Source organism: Bos indicus x Bos taurus, chromosome 9, assembly GCF_003369695.1.
Source record: "Bos indicus x Bos taurus breed Angus x Brahman F1 hybrid chromosome 9, Bos_hybrid_MaternalHap_v2.0, whole genome shotgun sequence".
NCBI lineage: Eukaryota > Metazoa > Chordata > Mammalia > Artiodactyla > Bovidae > Bos > Bos indicus x Bos taurus.
Genome location: NC_040084.1, coordinates 99,134,343 through 99,146,060, shown reverse-complemented (window position 1 = coordinate 99,146,060; position 11,718 = coordinate 99,134,343).

The following is an 11,718-nucleotide window of genomic DNA, read 5'->3' as shown; positions in this document are numbered from 1 at the left end:
TTCCAAAAGGCAAATCTGCCAGGAAATGAGCTGAACAGCAGTTTTATTTTTCAAGTTCTAAACACAAAACTACCAGTCCTTGCCTGCTAGCTCAGTCTTCAGCCCATCCGACTCTCAACCCCAGAGTGCCCCAGTGGCTGTGGTCTTCCCATAGACCTTCAAGTTCAAGTTGGTTGGAAGTGGCTCAGAGGGCTTCAAGATTCTGTACTGTTACTGAAAATGTTGGTGAGATCTACACTGTTGAGGAAAAGGTCCCAGTTAACAATAGCAACATATTAGAAAGCATTTCTGAAAAGAAAAAAATAAAAGGGTCCTCAGACCTGTCATTTCTTATTGGAATCTAGTTATTAAATTGGTGATCAACCTCATAAGACTAAAAAAGAAAAATGCTGTCATTCACTATATGTTCTCCCTCCTAAGCATCCAAAGGAAGATCTTCATGCTAATTAAACCTCATTGTTGGTTTTGCCTGGGCCTCATCTGCATAGCAGCCAGAAGCATCCAGGGTCCAGCAGTTCCTGTGGAACAGTGCCCCCCGTCCCCACCTCTGCGAACAGAACAGAACTTCCCGCTTTGTGACGCTAAGCCTCAGGTGATTTCAGCTGTCCCGTGTCTCTGATCCCCAAATCCTTTCAAAGGAGATTTGCAAAGCTTGTGTCTTTCCCTCCTAATTTACTGTCAACTGCACTTGTAATAAAGAGGTAAGTGCATGCTCTGGCTCCTGCCTGATACCGACGTGAAATCTGCCATGATACAGATGCGTCCTGGGTCTGAGAGGTGAGTCCTAGAAGTGGCCGAAGAGCACCAGCCCCCACCCCACCACCCCATCCCCTGTGTCCCCAGCCGGCCCCTCAGCCCCACCTGTCCCCCTGTCTCCTCCCCTGGAATGGAGGCCTCTCACTTCTCCTGTCCAGCTCCTCCCTGCTCCTCCACCAGCTCCAGCCGTCCTCCCGGGGGCCCACAGAGCACAGCACAGCTCTCAACCTCCCCTTGGGCTCGCAGCCTCCAAAACAAACACCAATTAGGAAAAGCACGAAGGAGTCTTCATTACAGAAAGGTCATCGTAAAACTTACAAACGGGAAAATTACAAGGTTGGGAGAGACTCTCAGGAAAGTCCACCAGGAGTTCAGAGCCTGACCTCATTTACATTTCAACGAAGACCTGGGTCAACCATTTCTGAGACTTCCAGAACGTGCTTGTTAATCTCTCCCAGAGGGGCAGTCCCCGGGACACCTTCTCATTTTGGGGGTGCTGCCCTAGCGCCTGGGGAGTCCAGGCCCACTCTCTGACCCCCGCCGTCTCCTGTTTTCCTTCCCCTCCAAGGCTTCTCCCTTGGGCTTGAAGCTGCCAGTTCTGACTTTCAGTCTGCCACCGGGGTCCCTAATGGAGCCCCTCTTGGTGGAAGCCGTGGGGATCTAGCCTTACCGCACCACCCCACACACACACACAAACCCCAGACTACCCGCTGGACCCTCTTCACTGGCCTTGCACTTGCTTCCCTGCTTCTCTGGGGCATCTCCATGACCCAAGCTAGCCCAGCAGGGTGATGCTGTGATGACAACCTCCAGCTCTGCTGTGATGTCGGGCAGACCCCATGAGCTCAGTGATGCTCAGTCTCCTCGGCTGCAAAAGGAGGACCCTGACAATACCCCCTTCAGAGTGTTAGGACTTCCCTGGTGGCCCAGACAGTAAAGTGTCTGCTTACAACGCGGGAGACCCCGGTTCGATCCCTGGGTCGGGAAGATCCTCTGGAGAAGGAAATGGCAACCCACTCCAGTACTCTTGCCTGGAAAATCCCATGGACGGAGGAGTGTGGTAGGCTATAGTCCATGGGGTCACAAAGAGTTGGACAGGACTGAGTGACTTCACTTTCACTTTTCAGAGTATTACCGCGCAGATAAAGGGAGACAATGATGATGGAGCCCTCAGCCATGCTGGGAAGAAAGCATCTCTCAATACACCTTGGCTATTAGAATTATTGTCAACATCCAGTTACCACTGTTAGGGCACGTTTCTCTGTTTCATGCATAGATACAACGCATTGTCGCTGAGACAAAGTGAGTCATTGTCTCTGCATTCAAGACATTTACACGGTGGCAAAAGGGAGGAGTCAACAGCTACAAAGCAACGGGCTCTTGGTGGGATCACGACTGAAGTCCTTCAGGACGTGGAGCAGGGAGCGACGAACTCAGCCTGAGGCCCGGGACGGGAAGGGTACGCAGATCCCGGTGGAAAGGCGGTCCCTTGGGAAGGTGACCTGTGCAGGCAGCCTTGACGGTTCATCCCGCCCTGGTGTGAACTTGGCTGGCTCAACAAGTGCTCTGATTTAACGAAGGGATCCAGGCCCCCACAGCGGTCCTGTGGACTCAGTAGGAAAGAGCCTTCTGGAGCCTCATGACTTGCACTGTTTCCCTGCACAACTTTTACAAACATCACCTGTGTCGTTAACCTGTTTGTATCAAATCCTGGTTCCAACAGTTTCTTGTTTTGCGACCTTGGGCAAGTCGGTAGCCTCCCTTGTGCCTCTGCTTCTTCGTCTCAGGCTGATGAGGGAGAAGGTGTGAGTTGATACATGCAAAGCCCCTGAAAGGACCCCTGGCACAGAGTAAGAACGAACTAACTGCCTGGTTTAGGTCACTACACATGTCTGTGGTCTGCAGCTAATGTGTAGGACAGTGGTGACTGATGAGGCAGACATCAGTAGCGGTTCATCAAAATGACTTCCTCTTCTTTCTGGGCACACAGCTCATCTACACTTCCCACCGCTCTTGAAGCTACATGTGGCCATATGACTGAGTTCTCGTCTCTAGAATATGAGCTGAGGGGTGTCCTCCACCATCGTCTGTCCCTCTGGGGCCTGTGGATGGACACTTGAAGGTATGCGTCCTAAAAGCACTGCCTGGAGAAGGGCCATTTCAACAGACCTCTTCACCTGCACAATTCTGTTACCTAGAAAGGAGACATTTTTATTGTAGTTAAATTAATGTCCATTTGGCTAGCATCCCAGCTCGTCCTTACCAATACAGCTCACGAATACTGAGCTCAATGAAGGATCGATTTTGTAGTGAACTATTGGAGCGGTAGCTGTCTACTCAGCATATTTCCTCTCCCCATCTCCACCTTTCCGTGAAGATCCCCTCCTAGAGTGGGAAATGTATGTGATTTTGGTATGATTTAAAACCTCTGCCACTCTCAGCAGGGCACACGGGACTCCCCATCCTTCCCACAGAACCACCGGACCCAAGGCAGGCTAATCAATCATCACCACCATGCCCACCGAAACGTCAGGAAAACAGGACCTCCTGGTGGTTGTGGGTGAGGATAGTCTAGGGGAGTAGTGGCCGCAGTGGTAACTGCTACATGGAGAGAGCTCATCAAAAAAAATGCCCACACGGAGAGTGCGCCAATATGGCAGAACGCTTCCTTACGCTCTTTGAGCTCCCGCCTTTGTTATTGTCTGACTCGTGTTTCCCAGTCACCTTGATCAGTGAGCCTTTTTGGTTAAGCTAATTAGAAACTGTTTTTTTTTCCCCCCATTAAATAATAGTAATGACTGCAAGTTCCCAATTTACCAGCGTTACCCCTTCCCCTGGTTCCCTGGGTCCTCTGACTCTGCAGGTTCTCTCCAACCACCCCCACCCACATTGGCCTTGAAAATCCTCATGATAATCCTATCTTCACATTATATAAAACATTAAAATTCCTTAAATAATTAGTGATAGTAACAAGCATGACTTCCACTAAGGAAAGAAGAATATTAGTCACTTTCATGTGGTCTCAACTGATCATACTCATTCTTAGGGAGACTGTCTCTATGTTCTACAGAAACAAGATGCCATTAAAACAAACTCAATCGGACTGCCCACATTTTTTTAAAAAAAATTAAGTTTAGTTGGTTGACAATTTTCTGTTAGTTTCAGGTGTACAGAAAAGTGATTCAGTTTATATGTACATATATGCACACACAAAGACTACGTATGTGTCTTTTTTTTTAGTTCTTTTGCATTATAGGTTATTACAAGATGTATTTTTTTAATTGCACTGAACTTATATTAAAAATTTCGTAAAGTAAGTGGTGAATTTGGAGGTTGGGATTGCAAATTTCCTGCATAATATGTTACCTTGTAATGGAATTTGACCAATAACACCTAAATATGTTTTTCATTTAAAGAAACATATTTGCAACCCCAGAGATTTGCAAAATGGGAAATAACAACATAAATTAATTGAATTTTTTACAGCTGGTTATCTTCCTGGCCTTCACTTCAGTTTTCAGTCAAGTGTAGTATGCCCCCAATATTTGGTGGAATAATTCTATAAAATATAAAATCCAGTTTTTTGTCTCAAATAATATCGGGTATTACAAGGTTTTGCCTTTGAATTTTATTTTGAAATTTTTACTTACACCAATTTCTTAGAAAAATAAATGGAGCGTTTTCAGAAGCTGCTAACTTTTCACTATCATTTTCTTTCATTCTGGTGAAAACTAGACAGGCCATTTGGCATCCAGCTTTTCTTTCCTCATATTCCTTCCCAGGCTTTGAGTTCATTGGCTCAGGGAAATCACACTTAAGGGAAAAGACTTTTCCAGCTTTATGTCACTTCTTTATCTTCCATTCTTCCGGCTTTGCACACCCAAGTCCCTTCCAAATCGAGTGCCAGTTCTAACTCTATATGGGGACTTTAGGGACGGAGTTTAAGGGGAAAAAAAAAAAAAATGCTGTTCATGTTGGGGGAGGGGAGAGTCTGGAGTTGTTTAATGTGTACAGAACTTCTGTTTGGGGTGATGAAAAGTTCCAGAAATAGACAGCGGTGGCGGTTACACAAGGCTGTGACTGTGGTCAATGCCATTGGATTGTACACATTAAAAAAAAAAAAGGTTACGATGGTAAGCTTCACGTATATTTTGCCACGCAGAAAAATCTTGTCCATACTTCTCGCCTCGTATATTTGCATACATCACTAAATAGAGAGGCATCGTTCCATGTATGGCAGCGACGACGAAGAATGAAGAAATCAAGTATGAAGTGTCCAGCAATTTCGTGGCTTAGAAAACTACAGGACAGAACAAAGCACACACCCTGCGCCAGCTGTCTTTGGAAACTGCTCTGTTTGCGCATGCGCAGAAAAAAAGCCAAGCCTCGCCAGGGTATCGACAAGAACAAGATGAATGACCCCCTGGAGACCAGAGGGTTTGTATTCGAGTTTCCATCACCTTTTCATCCTTTTGTCCCTCTTCTTGATTCACATGCAGATTAACCCAGACCAACTCCTCGCTAAAGACGCTTTTTCACTCTCGTTTGGAAGGTAGAAGGAGCATCTAAATATTTATGAGGCTTTTTTTCTCCCGGGTTTATGATGCGCTCTTGTTGGACGTTGAGGAATTACGTTAATGAATGCGTGCCTGCACACACCGACACAGAAACCAGGCAAAGGGGGAAAAAAAACACACACACAGCGCTTTGTCGGCGCTCACCAAACAGTTCCCATGAAAAGGAAGAAAAGGGGTGGGGGCGGGAGGAAGAGAGATTTAAAATCTGTTGCCAGGAGAGAAATAGATTGTACAGCTCAACACGAAAGCAGGAACAAAGTTTCATCTTTGCTTTCAGGAGTTGCAAATGTAACTGTGGTGTCAAGTCGGTACAAATGTGAAATAAAACATGACTGAAAAATGAGGGCGGGCTGCCCAGCTATTCCCACTGATGAAGAAAATTAAGGACAACGTTTCCATATTGGAAATAAATCTTTTATTGGAAAACAAAGAACTGGCCAACATTTTCTTTTAGGCAGTGCTCTGTATATGTTCCTTCAGTACAGACGATTTGAGTATGAATGCATAAGAAGGTTGTCGGGGTTTATATTGCATTGACCATATAGAATGTCTTTTTTTTTTTTTTTCCAGTGCCCAGTAGATAATGTTTTCATTAGACTAGCTAAATTCTACTTTAAAGTGAATTCACCCTAAATGTGTTTGCATGAAATTACATCTAGTTATGGCTTAGACTCTAAGTCATCTTTAATTATAGGGAATCCTTACGATATTTTAATAGATAGAATAATGTATGGGCACACTGGAGCTGAAACGCAGATGTATTAATGGCCTTAATACCACACTGCCAGGAACAGTCATCTTTCCAACCTTTAATCACCTTCTGTTCTGTCCTCCTGTGAACACAGAATGCCAGGGCAGAGGGTCAAAGCCCTGCTCGCACCAACTGCTGGCTCTGTAACCATCTTGAGTGTTTGCCTCAGGTGTTAGGTTTAAAAGTGTACTTTTTTTTTTTCTTTTGTAAAAAACATTAGCCCTCATCTGGTATTTATTTGTAAGTCATAATATATAAAAAGAGTAAGGTCGTGTTTGTTATCTTTGAAACTTCTTGATGAATTTGAGACGTACGGACCTGGCTCTCATCAGTTATCTTCAGAGGGTGTAAAGAAGGCTGAGAAATCTTGTCTCGGGCCTTCACAGCCTCGCTGCAGCTCCAGGGGAGGGGACAGAGAGCCCAGTGTGAGTCTCCAACTTCCCTTTTCACACAGAGAAGACTCCCCTACACACAGGAGTGATAGTATCAGATTACAGTATCAGACAGTAACAGATGACTTGATTCTTAGTTATTGGAAGTCCGAATAATAATTGACCATGGTCTATTTGTGTAACTATTGTTATGATCTAAGCATTACATGTGCTCAGCTTAGCTTACAACCAGGGTGTTTTTAAAATCAGTTCCATCATTAAAAATGAAGACAAAAACTGTTCAGAGAAATTGTTAACAATCTTTCATCTCGTGCAAAGACAGGGAATTGTATCAGCTTAGCATTATTTCATAGTCACTTATTTCTTGTCTGAAGGCATAGGCACCTGACTATATCTAAGTTTAAAGGAACTGTATCTAGGTTTTAAAGAAAAATTTAGTGAAAGTGTCACAGAAGTGTTTCAAATTGCCCCTGAGGGGAGGGGGGAATGCATTGCTTAGAAAGTATTTCAGAAGGGCATTTTGTATAAAACTCAGGAAAGCAGTGTGAATATTCAGGAAATGTTTCAAAATGATTGTTGCATGGCTTTGATCAAAAAAATTAAACACACAGAAATTTCATTAATTTATGCATAAATAGATACAGAATCATTACCCCTCTTGGTGGTATGTGGCTCAAGCCCAGTAAGGTCCATCCTTCAAGCTGCTGGAAGCTCTGAGGAGACCTGGCAAGGAGGCCTCATGTAATGAGCCACCCACAGTCACCACCCGGTTGAGACTCAGATTAGCATCTGAGTCACACCTTGACCAAAAACGAGCCGACTGTCTGTGCAACCACCACAGAAGGCCATGGTCTGCCTGCAGTCAGTTCAGGGTCTCCAAGTCAGAGCTCCCTTGACTAAAAATACACTCCTCACAAGTCTACTTTATTTCTTAAAATTCCTATCTGTTATCAGTTCAGTTCAGTGGCTCAGTCCGGTCTGACTCTTTGCGACCCCATGGACTACAGCACACCAGGCCTCCCTGTCCATCACCAACTCCCGGAGCTTCTTCAAACTCATATCCATTGAGTCAGTGATGCCATCCAGCCATCTCATCCTCTGTCGTCCCCTTCTCCTCCTGCCTTCAGTCTTTCCAAGCATCAGGGGCTTTTCCAATCAGTCAGTTCCTCCCAGCAGGTGGCCAAAGTATTGGAGCTTCAGCTTCAACATCAGTCCTTCCAATGAATATTCAGGACTGATTTCCTTTAAGATTGACTGGTTTGATCTCCTTGCAGTCCAAGGGACCCTCCAGATTCTTCTCCAACACCACAGTTCAAAAGCATCAATTCTTTGGCGTTCAGCTTGCTTTATAGTCCAACTCTCACATCCATACATGACTACTGGAAAAACCATAGCCTTGACGAGACAGACCTTTGGTTGGCAAAGTAATGTCTCTGGTTTTTAATATACTGTCTAGGTTGGTCATAGCTTTTCTTCTAAGGAGGAATCTTCTTTGAATTTCATGGCTGCAGTCACCATCTGCTGTGATTTTGGAGCCCAAAGAAATGAGGTCTGTCACTGTTTCCACTGTTTCCCCATCTATTTGCCATGAAGTGATGAGACTGGATACCATGATCTTAGTTTTCTGAATGTTGAGTTTTAAGCCAGCTTTTTCACTCTCCTCTTTCACTTTCATCAAGAGGCTCTTTAATTCTTCTTCACTTTCTGTCATAAGGGTGGTGTCATCTGCGTATCTGAGGTTATTGATATTTCTCCTGGCAATCTTGATTCCAGCTTGTGCTTCATCCAGCCCAGCATTTCTCATGATGTACTTTGCGTATAAGTTAAATAAGGAGGGTGACAATATACAGCCTTGATGTACTCCTTTCCCGATTTGGAACCAGTCTGTTGTTCCATGTCCAGTTCTAACTGTTGCTTCTTGACCTGCATACAGATTTCTCAGGAGGCAGGTCAGGTGGTCTGGTATTCCCATCTCTCGAAGAATTTTCCACAGTTTGTTGTGATCCACACAGTCAAAGGCTTTGGCATAGTCAATAAAGCAGAAGTAGATGGTTTTCTGGAAATCTCTTTCTTTCTTCTTCTTCTTTTTTTTTAATAGCCTATTGGTTATAGCCTTTAAAAAACATATATGTATCCTGGGAGAATGCCATCAGTTGTTAAGTAAGACCTGACTGAAATTATTGTATTGGATTCACCTCAGTGCAGAGGGGAAATAAAGCTGTATTTTAAAACACAGAATACACTAAGGGAGGAAATTCAGGCCCTTGCAACAGTGTCCTGTAGAAGAATGCACAAGAATATACTAGAATGTTCTAAAACAGGGTTTCATGTGAAATGAAATACATTTTTTTTTGTATCTGGTGGTGGCAGAGAGACTAACACGTAAAGGAAACATCTAACAGCATAGAGGACGAGCGGAAGTAGATGGTTTTCTGGAACTCTCTTGCTTTTTTTTTTTTTTATAGCCGGTTGGTTATAACCTTTAAAAGACAAACCCTGTACAGTATGGAAGAGTGTCCAAGAAAAGGAAAAGTATTTTTTGCCCATAAAATTGAAAAATACGTCTTAATGATATAAGCCACTGTTAACAAAGCAAGGAAAAAGGCTTTCTCAAATGCTAACGATAATACTATTAATTGATAGAAGATTTCTGTTATGTCTTTCAATAATAATAGATAATCAGTTCAGTTCAGTCGTGTCCGACTCTTTGCGACCCCATGAATCCCAGCACACCAGGCCTCCCTGTCCATCACCAACTCCCGGAGTTCACTCAGACTCACGTCCATCGAGTCAGTGATGCCATCCAGTCATCTCATCCTCTGTCGTCCCCTTCTCCTCCTGCCCCCAATCCCTCCCAGCATCAGAGTCTTTTCCAATGAGTCAACTCTTCTCATGAGGTGGCCAAAGTACTGGAGTTTCAGCTTTAGCATCATCCTTCCAAAGAAATCCCAGGGCTGATCTCCTTCAGAATGGACTGGTTGGATCTCCTTGCAGTCCAAGGGACTCTCAAGAGTCTTCTCCAACACCACAGTTCAAATTCATCAATTCTTCAGCACTCAGCTTTCTTCACAGGCCAGCTCTCACATCCATACATGACTACTGGAAAAACCATAGCCTTGACTAGACAGACCTTTGTTGGCAAAGTAATGTCTCTGCTTTTGAATATGCTATCTAGGTTGGTCATAACTTTCCTTCCAAGGAGTAAGCGTCTTTGAATTTCATGGCTGCAGTCACCATCTGCAGTGATTTTGGAGCCCAAAAAAATAAAGTCTGACACTGTTTCCACTGTTTCCCCATCTATTTCCCATGAAGTGATGAGACCAGATATGGAATTTTGCTTGCCTTTGGGCCATAATTTCTGGGAATTTATTTTGTGTAAATAATCATACATGCGCAAAGATACAGCAATATTATCTCTAACGTGGAAGATTTAGAACAGGGGTCCCCAACCTCTGGGATCTAATGCTTGATGATCTGAGATGGAGCTGATGTAATAATAAAATAAATAAAATGCATAATAGATGTGATGCACTTGAATCATCTCAGAACCATCCTTCCTGCTCCAGTGCATGGAAAAATTGTCTTCCACAAAACCAGTCCCTGAGGACGAAAAGGTTGAGGACCACTGATTTAGAAGAAAGAATTTTTATTTTGTTGTTATTTTATTTTTGCCGAGCTACATTTCTATGATAATTAGAAAATATTTATTAATTATGGAATAAGAAATCAGCAAAAAAATCTGATAAGAAAAATAGTTTGTCCCTGGTTAGGTAGCTTCTTTGGTGTCTATCAATTAAGGATCCCTTCCAAGAACGTCATGGAAACTACTCCAGGGTCACAGAAATGCTCGGGTCCAAGGATGGGTGGAAAACCTGTGTGCAAATCATCCTGAGACAAAACCTCTCCTGGCATCAGAGCAAAGCACGCAAAAGGTCAGAGAAAGTGGTCATGTGTGGAGAAATATAGGCAAAATTTGAAGTTTTTGATTAATTCAAATATATATGCATATATGTTTGGAAAACAGTTTATAATTTTTTATTTTTTTTTAAAAACACAACTAAATAACACATTAAATACAGGCAGCTCTTGGCATTTCATCCACGCAAAACCCTGGAGCCCGCCTCCTTCATCAAACGTCTGTTTCTCTCCAGTTGAACTTCATTACCACGGAGTTTCATGCAAATAGACAAGCATTGCAGAACATCATCTTTTCTCAAACCAGAACTGATCTGAATCTGTATTAAAACAGCAGGAATAAATGAAAACATCTCTATGAAGTCTTAACTCAGAACTGAAATATTAGAAGCGATAGTCTTGCATCCAGTCTCACATTTCACCAGGTTTGTGGTTTTTGTTTCACAAATATTTGATCCTCGAAACCTTCACCCGACACAAAGTTTAAAAACACGGCCTGTCTCAGAATGTTTACACACAGTTTGCACACATGATGTGAACTGGCAGCCCGGCCCACTGTTTTCATGGAAGCGCTGGGAGTGTCAGCTGCTACATATCACGATGTTTTTTTCAACCTAAAACTGTTACTGCCCTACACGGAGGCACACGCTTCACAGCTGAGCCTGAATCCATACTGAATTCAAAGTGTTCTGGCTAAATGCCAAATTCAAAACTTCCCTGACCTGTCTCTTCCTCCACACTCTGACAGTGTGTACATGTACCAACTCGTCTGAAAATAGCTGGTTGCGTAAACGGGGGGAAACCGTCCAAAAAATATTTGCACAGTGAAATAATCATTTTATTTTGTCATATAGACAGACAACCAGTCAATTCGGTTAAAAAAAAAAAGTAAACATTTTCTTTTTAACATTTGATGAGTTGACTTACTCCGTTGGGTGGTTTGTTTATACTGCTTAGTCATCTACATAGTTGCATCTTAGATCTGAATGTTCATAACCTAAGGAGGAATTTTGGTGGATTAATGTCTGAAGTTATGATCAAATTACCATATTCCAGATTTGAACATATGGTTAAATGCAGCTAATGTGCTGTGTGCTAAGTCACTTCAGTTGTGTCCGACTCTTTGTGACCCTATGGACCCTAGCCCCCCAGGCCCCTCTGTCCATGAGATACTGCAGGCAAGAATACTGGAGTGGGTGGCCATGCCCTCCTCCAGGGGATCTTCCTGACCCGGGGATCACACCCCCGCCTCTTACAGTGCCTGCACTGGCAGGCGGGTGTTGACCACCAGCGCCATATTGAGTAGTAAACGCTCCAGGTGAGACAG